This window comes from Cherax quadricarinatus, chromosome 91 (assembly GCF_038502225.1).
Source record: "Cherax quadricarinatus isolate ZL_2023a chromosome 91, ASM3850222v1, whole genome shotgun sequence".
Classification (NCBI taxonomy): Eukaryota; Metazoa; Arthropoda; class Malacostraca; order Decapoda; family Parastacidae; genus Cherax; species Cherax quadricarinatus.
The window spans coordinates 6,845,423-6,854,954 of record NC_091382.1 but is presented as its reverse complement, the minus strand read 5'-3'; the positions used below and the strand labels follow the sequence as shown (position 1 = coordinate 6,854,954).

Here is a 9,532-nt window from a genome sequence, read left to right as displayed (position 1 = left end):
GATGGTATGAAACACAGTAGTGAAGGTATGAAACACAATAGTGATGGTATGAAACACAATAGTGAAGGTATGAAACACAATAGTGAAGGTATGAAACACAATAGTGAAGGTATGAAACACAATAGTGAAGGTATGAAACACAATAGTGAAGGTATGAAACACAATAGTGAAGGTATGAAACACAATAGTGATGGTATGAAACACAATAGTGATGGTATGAAACACAGTAGTGAAGGTATGAAACACAATAGTGATGGTATGAAACACAATAGTGATGGTATGAAACACAATAGTGAAGGTATGAAACACAATAGTGATGGTATGAAACGCATGAATGGATGAATGGGGGCTATCAATCAGGACGCTGAAGCAGTGGATAGAAAGAATTGAATTGGTTAGTTGTGCTCGTTCAGCGAGACGTCGCTATAAAATTCCTCTCTCCAACCGAATTATTTTCTCCCAGAGGATGATTGGCAAGGATTGGCAAAGAGTTTGTTATGTGTGTCTGTTGAAAGGGGAAGGAGGTCCGAGAGAAAAAGATTTATAGAAAAAAATATGAGGCCTTCACAAAGAAAAATGTATGGAGGACATACACAAATAATAATAATAATAATAATAATAATAATAATAATAATAATAATAATAATAATAATAATAATAATAATCTTTATTTTACAAGTACTTGTAGAAATGAGGCCAATTTTGTCCCAGAATGCTACCCCCACTAGGTCGATTAACACCCAGGTACCTATTTTACCGATTGGTGAACATGGACAGTAGGTATCTTAAGAAAACTCGTCCTAATGTTTCCACCAGCACCGGGGATCGACCCCGGACATCAGTGTGTGTGAGCTGAGTGTGCCAGCAGTCGAGCTTCGGGGTACATAGTGAATGGAAATGAAAGTGCTCTGGAAAGAAAGGAAAGGACTTAGTGAAGAATGTAAGTAAGCAGAACTTAGATAAAAGTTTGATGTATTGTAATTTTGGCTTGGGAAAATTCATATGACCTGGCGAGTCAAGGACCAATTTAGCAAGTTTTGCAAAAGTTTGGAATGGGTGGTAAGCTGTAATGAGCTTTAAGAACTCATAACAGACAATAGGAGAGAGATAGAAAGAGAGAGAGAGAGAGACAGAGACAGAGAGACAGAGAGAGAAATGGTTTTAAATAAGATTGGTCTTAGACAAGAAAGTTACACAAAAAAACACATATAGCAGACTGAAATTTATACCGACGTTTCGGTCAAAACTCTCCAGTAACTAGATAATGGTTCAAGTCGGATCGAAATGTCGTATTATTCCAGTCCCGGTATTGTGACTTGTTCTTTTGAGGCAAGAATGTGTAATATCATCGGTGTGCTTTGATGTGTTTATATACGAAGATGTATGATTTGTGATATTTGGCTGATCATACACCTGTTTGTTCACACGATCATTCATCCTGCTTGTCGCTCAGAGAAATTCTCCTTTCGGGAGTTAACACAACTGGTAGCTCAAACACTTGGCCATTCACACAGTCGTTCAGCCAACTGGACATTCACAGAGATTGTCGTTTCCAGAGTTGATAACTGACACGGCTGGTCGTGCACATAACTGCTCATTGCAAGTCTAAGTGTTGCAGTGTTTATTGGGTGAAACTGTTTGATGTTAGGATATATTGTTGCATGACCATGTTGAGTGGTACGGCAGAGGCGGTGTCTCGCAGAGAGAGAGAGAGAGAGAGAGAGAGAGAGAGAGAGAGAGATGTGATATCTTGATAATAATGATAATAATACTAATACTAATATCTTTATTTCTACAAGTACATGTGCAAGGTATACAGACCACATCTGACATTAAAGATATACTACTGTATAGAAAGCCCCCTTGTTATGCACAGCATTTCGGGTAAATTAAGCCAGTTTTATCCCAGGATGCAACCCACACCAGTCGACTAACATCCAGGTACCTATTTTACTGCTAGGTGAACAGGGACAGCAGGTGTCTTAAGGAAACATTTCCTAATGTTTCCACCCGTACCGGGGATCAACCCCCCCTCCCCGGACTTCAGTGTGTGAGCTTCAACGATCAAGCTACGGAACGCTAAACTCGTCCCCAAACTGGGACGATGTATATACATAAGTTGAACTGGCTTTTTCACTTAATATTATTTTAATGAGTATCATCATTAATAGCTAAAATGAAAGTACTCAGCTTTATATTAACTAGCCATGAATTAATTAGCTGTTAGTTCGTAGGAAATGTTTTATCGATATTAACTTCTGGTACAACTTAAGCACCAGGAAGCAGTTTAAGTCGCCCAACCTCTCGTTCAGTCCGAGTTGATGTCAATCAAGGAAACCTTACCTGAATTAGTTCATTCCCACCTCTGGTCGATGAAGTGTCTCGTTCATTAGACTCCGACTGTGGGTACTGACAGAGTCAAGGAACTTTAGACGGCCCACTTGGACAGATATCCCTGGGACTGAGAGGTGGTTGAAGAGTTCCCTGTGTTTGACAAGCGCTAAGACTAGTGAATGGATCTAACCATTAAATGTGTAATTAGAACTAACGGGAAAAGAGAATAGCTGGAGTTTTCTCTAAGAACTCTTCCATATGTTTTAATGTTGTGTTAAAATATATTAAAATCGAGGGAACTAGAAGATTTGAAGTGATGTTTCTTCAGACTTATTGTTAATGAGTCTGTAAGAGTGTTAACACTGATTGTCGAATGTGATTAGTTAACTTAAACCAACCGGTGTTGTTTTAATGGTTAAACCTGTTCTTTATCTCTGTTTAAGTGAAGCATTATAACAGGTTGACCCGGGCTCTGTCCGTAACACAATACGACTGTATACAGTAATTATGGCTGGATATTCTAAGATATATGAAGGTAAGTATACCAGTATACACATCCCCCCCCACCACCACACATTCTCCCCCCCCCACCTCACATCCTACCAGGGTATATACATTTTGAAAGTCAGTTTAAAATGGATTTAATTAAATTTCTCTCACCACTACCACACTTCTGTCCTCTCTCTCTCTCTCTCTCTCTCTCTCTCTCTCTCTCTCTCTCTCTCTCACGCAAATTTAAAGAAAACTAATGATGATCCAATGAAATAGAGTAAATAGCTCTACTTCCTGGAATTATGCCTGAATTCCTCCCATTCCCTGTATTATTATTATTATTATTATTATTATTATTATTATTATTATTAAGTCAAATGTATACTTATATATTTAAATCAAATGTCAATACATTTTCTTAAAACTAATGAAAGTGTCATAGGTTTTCTTAATGTTAATTTTGAGACGAAATGGATACTCTTCCTATCCTGGCCACGGTATACCTTTGGAGGCATCCCTATGGCATTATCCCTTTGGCGGTATCCCTTTAAGATATCCCTTTGGCGGTATCCCTTTAAGATATCCCTTTGGCGGTATCCCGTTCGTGGTATTTCATTTGCGGTGCCCATATCGCGGTATACAGATTACGGTATACCGTCTACACTACCCTGTCGACGGTATACTGTTTGGATCTCCTGTTTACTGTTTCCTCTCGTGAGTTTAAACAGCTGAAAGGAATCAACAGATTTAATCACTACTGTTATTTACTAAATTCATTCTTAAAAATAGTGGAAAAAAATTAAACAATTAGAAAATACAGGGAGTTTAATTCGTGTTTTCCCTTGGCAATAAGGCTGAAAATCCATCGGGAATTATATATGCATTCGAACTAGTGGCAGGGAATTATTCATTGCACATTTACGTATACGTCAATGCGAGAATTAAACGGTATATATGAGACGTGTTTATGCTCTGGGAAAAATGGAATTTTTTTTACACGTCAGGAAACAGGAGCCGTTTTCCTTTGGCTGAGATTTCCTGTTGCCTGAGCCTTTCTACTTACCCTTTATACCTGTTGGTTTGTAAATGAGTTCTGTTGTTTTACGTAAACGATTTTCTGGTGAATTAGACACATGTACAATATTTGTGTCTGTAGAACAGAGGAGCTCACGACGACGTTTCAGTCCGACTGGGACCATTTACAAAGTCACACTAACAAAAGTGTGACTTTGTAAATGGTCCAAGTTGGACCGGGACGTTGTGATCGGGAGCCTCTCCTATGTGCGAGTTATTTGTGTTTTGTTCCAGTCACGGTATTGTGCCTTTTGGTATTTATGTGTATAATTCTTTATATTGTCAGTGATTTATACCATTTACGTACAAGTAATTTCCTCTTTCCTTAGATTATATTACGAAGCTTTAAAATTTACATCTAAGCGGTTAAAACCATATACGTAGTTTCTTCCGATATCTTACCACCTAAAAGCAGTCGAAAAATATTCCCCTGTAATAGATAAGGTCATAATTGTGGAAATAAATCAACACAAAGGCACAAATTTTTGTTTAGTTTACCATCGTGTCGGTATTTTGTACCAGTGATTATCATGTGATAATAGTGACGGTGTATGTCAGGAAAAACGCTCGTCCCTGGTCACAAAAGAATGGAAAAAAAATAAACTACTTTTGGAGGTCGAATAATCATGTAAAAAGTATTTATCGTATTTTCTGGCATATAAGGCGCACCTTTTTTCCCCAGAGTATTGGAAAATCAGCCTGCGCCTTATATGCTCAAGATTGGGGTTAAGGATTTGGGTAATTAACCCATTAACATTATTATTGATTTACCGTTATGATACTTTTGTGCGTCTTATATGCCGGAAAATGCGGCAAATACTAAAAGCCATCTGAAGGTTTAACGGAGAAGTTTCAGTGCCGGGACTGACATCCCCTCCTCTCAAATCCGGCAGACTGATGAGTTCCGAGAATATTTTTACTCCCAGAGCCCGGTTTTGGGCCAGGCTCGTCTTATGCTTACCTAATCACCTTAAGACTACTATTAGTGTCTCCGGTGTTTTTATTCGTCTGTATTCGACTGAAGAAGACTCTTCTACAGGCGAAACGTTTGGACAATGAAGATATCCATGTGTTGAACATGTGTCTTATTCATCAGTATCATTTTGTATCCTCAGGAAGAGTTCACAGAAATTTACAGGTATTGAAACAAACACAAAGGTTCAGAGAAAGCATTTTTTTTTTTTGTAATATCGTCCCTGTCTGCTGGCCTATATATACCCCTTCCTTCTCTCCTCTTTGTTAGTGTGACTTTGTAAATGGTCCAAGTCGGACCGCAACGTCGTCGTAAGCTCCTCTCTACGTGCAGGTTAGTGTAATCATATCCTCTGCTCCTACTTGACAACAGTTCTACCCATTGGATCTCAAGCATCAATAATGCTTGATAACTAGTGGGGTTCAAGCAGAAGCTTCGTATAATGAGTTTGATGAACACTGTACCCGCAAGCTTGAGCAATTCATCGCTAATTTCTCGATAATTTGTTCAATGCTACGCCATTTCTGTGTGCAGAGCTTGACAAAGCTCTCCGCAGAGCAAAGCGTCGCCACATTAAAAGCTTTCCTCTGCCCTCATTATCTCCTCAGAGCCGATAACAGTCGTGTAATTAATATACAGCCAATCATTACATCACTGATGGGTAGCATGGGTATCATGGGATTTGCTTTGGTTAATTGGTTGGTTAATGAGGATTAAATTTGATCGGCTACACGAGGATCATTAAAGCTGCGTGCTACCTATTTACCACCAGTTAAGACTACTTTAATCCTTACTATAGGAATTAAAATAAGCTATGAGTATATTTGCATCGAGATAGTTATATATATATATATATATATATATATATATATATATATATATATATATATATATATTATATATATATATATATATATATAGTTATATATATATTATATATATATATATATATATATAGTTATATATATATTATATATATATATATATATATAGTTATATATATATTATATATATAATATATATATATAGTTATATATATAATATATATATATAGTTATATATATAATATATATATATAGTTATTATATATAAATATATATATATATAGTTATTATATATAAATATATATATAGTTATTATATATAAATATATATATATATATAGTTATTATATATAAATATATATATATATATATAGTTATTATATATAAATATATATATATATATAGTTATTATATATAAATATATATATATATATAGTTATTATATATAAATATATATATATATATAGTTATTATATATATATATATATATATATATATATATATATATATATATATATATATATATATATGTATGTTGGTAGAATTACCGACAATATGTAAAGTAAAAGGACACAAGTTCAACTATTGTGACATTTTATTGTGGCAACGTTTCGTTCTCCAGGAGCTTTGTCAAGCCTGGAGAGTGAAACGTTGCCACAATAAAATATCACATTATTTCCACTTGTGTCCTTTTACTTTATATATACAAGTATGCAATAAGATCACAGTAAACAGGTGATTTTAAATTATGCAAAACACCGTAGTTCCTTGACAATGTGAGTAGTCACACAAGCGCTTGGAATTTCACTACTCTTTCACAGTGGTTGTTTTGCATATACAAGTATACATGCAGACCCCGTTTTACGGCACTTCACTTTAAAGCACCTCACTTTACAGCACTTTACTAATGAAGCAGTTTACAATTATACCCATTTTTAATTTATTCAGACTTCCTACACTAAATATATTCGCTACCCACTATAAGCTAGAGACGAAAATAGTGTAGGGTAAGTTATGTATGCACTGTATATGCATTTTTTAGGCCTAGCTCTATTGTTCACTTAACATATATAGACATGTTATCAGGATTTTATATACTATTGAAAGTAGAAAAAGGATATGATTCACTTTACAGCAGTTGTTGCATTATAGTGGTAACCCGGAACCTAACCTGCTGTATAACACTGTTATAAACAAACCACGGAACGGATGGGGTTTAAACTTATGGCGAGGGGATCAACACTGAGCAACCTTCATTTTGAAATATGTTATAATCACAAGTAATGGCTAATTCCGTAAGGGGACTTCCAAAATTAATACAGAATCAGGCGCTGTCGAACGTAGTTCGTTGAGAATTTATTTAATGCGTCCGTATATACGCTACAGCATTCATATTATGGAAATTTTTGGATAAATTCCCATTGAGATTTTGGAGTTAAGTGTTTTGTAGTATTAAAATATTGTACCAGAACTAAAACCAATTCATTGTACAATAGGAAGCAATTACCGTGGCGAGAGAGAGAGAAATAGAGAGAAATAGAGACAGAGAGAGAGAGAGAGAGGGAAATTGAGACAGAGAGAGACTGAAACAGAGACAGAGACATAGATAAAGGGAGACAAAGAAAGAGCTAGAGAGAGAGAGAGAGAGAAAGCAGGGAGATGGCAGCCACGGTAGTGTATTGCAGCAATATCTTTTGCAATTGCCAATAACTTGCATGAAAAGGAAAAGTGGCAGTTTTCACATAACTTACAGGAATTACAATATTATCCAAGAATTATCGACATTTCCTCCCAATTTTACTGGGTTGCAGAATATGCTAAGTTTCTTTATATATTAAATTTGAAGATTTTTCGTAAATTATTGAAATATAGTTGTGAATGAAACACAATACGAGGGTTATGGCGTTTTACTGAGAAGACGTTTCGCCCAACAGGACGGATGAAACGTTTCATCAAATGCCATAAGAATGGGTATAACTAAAACCCGCTGTATTAGCGAAACACAGACAGTCTGGGTGGAAACACACGTAGTGTGGCTACACAGGCACCAACATCACCTGGGCTGGTGCATGCAGACGAATGGACTGAAACATACTGGACTAAGACAAAATAGAGCTCACTGAATATCTGACAACACAGTGAACCGAGAACCATGCCAACTGTCAGGACACGAACACCGAGTATGTTGTGGACTGTTGCACAGAGAGAGAGAGAGAGAGAGAGAGAGAGAGAGAGGCTACTCTACCTCCACTATTGCTGTGTCTACAGAACCACTGCTCCTGTTGCTGCTCCTTCGCCCTCCTCTGTTTCTACTCCTCCACCTCCACTATTGCTGTGTCTACAGAACCACTGCTTCTGTTGCTGCTCCTTCGCCCTCCTCTGTTTCTACTCCTCCACCTCCACTATTGCTGTGTCTACAGAACCACTGCTTCTGTTGCTGCTCCTTCGCCCTCCTCTGTTTCTACTCCTCCACCTCCACTATTGCTGTGTCTACAGAACCACTGCTTCTGTTGCTGCTCCTTCGCCCTCCTCTGTTTCTACTCCTCCACCTCCACTATTGCTGTGTCTGCAGAACCACTGCTGCTGTTACTACCCCTTCCCCTCCATTGTTTCTTCTCCTCCACCACCACTTCAGAAATACAAACTCGACACACAACAGTCTGGGTTTCCCTTGGGTGTGCTTCTCCAGGGAACAGTGTGTGAGAGCGTCATATCATCGCGCTAACTGGCAGGTACTGATAGCTTCATCCTGGAGTTGCCTCTCTGGTGTGTGTTGCAACTCAACTTGCAACTGTGCTGAGAGATACAGAAGCCTGAGGGAAGGAGGGAAAGAGTCTAGGAAAAGAGAGGGAGAGAGAAAGAGAGAGATGAGGGAAATGTGGTAAGCGAAAGGGAACATCCCAGGGTAAAAAAGAAAGAGGAAAAACAAAATAGCAGTGGATAGCGAAGATATCAGAGAAAGGGAAAGATATTAGGGGGAAAGAAAGGATAGCAATTGTAAAGAAAGATAACAAAGGAGTGGAAAGATAGCCAGCGACAGAAGGCAAAACCACTAATGGTAAAACTCGATACTGAAAATAAAACAGATTTCATAATGGCTAGTTGCTTCTGGGCCTAAAGATTACGTATTGCAGAAGCAATATTCAGCAGTGCAATGTTAGCTTGTTGTAGGCATGACCAACGCCCACCCACCGTTCACCAAATGGTAACACCAGAACAGTTTGAATTCTGTGTTCACCAGTGACAAACATGAACACTGAATATGCAATTTTCATTAATTGAGACACGAACAATGCCTTTTCAACGATCAAAACTGTGACACATGAACAAATATATATATATATATATATATTACTGCTCGTGGAGGCTAGTACACCAAACGGGGAGTAGAATGAAATTAGCTCTGAGGCACCCACACCATCGTATTTCCTCGGATTACGGTACAGCACCTAGCTCTGCTGGGTGCGTTGTTATTTTAGGATTGTATGGTCCAGTAGGTTAGAACGTCGTGAATTTTCGCTCACTATGAAGCGAGCTAAAACAACACGGGTTCGTTCCCCGGCTAGTCGCAGTGTTATATATATATTCATATATATATATATATTCATATATATATTCATATTCATATATATATATATATATTCATATATATGTGCAAAAGAACCACTCTGAAAGAATAGAGAAATTCCAAGCGCTTTCGTGACTAATCACATTATCAAGGAACTATGAAAGTAAAGCATCCAAGGAAGCTATATAAGGTCTGGCCAACACCTCACTATCAGATCCCACAACGGTTAAACACCTGACGCGGACGTTGTGGGATCTGATAGTGAGGT

At 37.4% G+C, this 9,532-nt stretch overlaps 1 protein-coding gene across 3 annotated transcripts in view; it reads left to right on the top strand.

The window, feature by feature from the left end:
- LOC128704827 (uncharacterized) overlaps positions 1–9,532 on the top strand; it is a 285,286-nt gene that overhangs the window by 239,269 nt on the left and 36,485 nt on the right. Inside the window, exon 1 of one of the 3 annotated variants that reach the window (XM_070104359.1) lies at positions 2,371–2,869. The exons of the other annotated variants lie outside the window; for them this stretch is intronic. The gene's annotated coding sequence lies outside the window, so the exon portion shown is untranslated. Of the gene's footprint in view, positions 1–2,370; positions 2,870–9,532 lie in introns of those variants that run through there. 3 annotated transcript variants of the gene reach the window in all.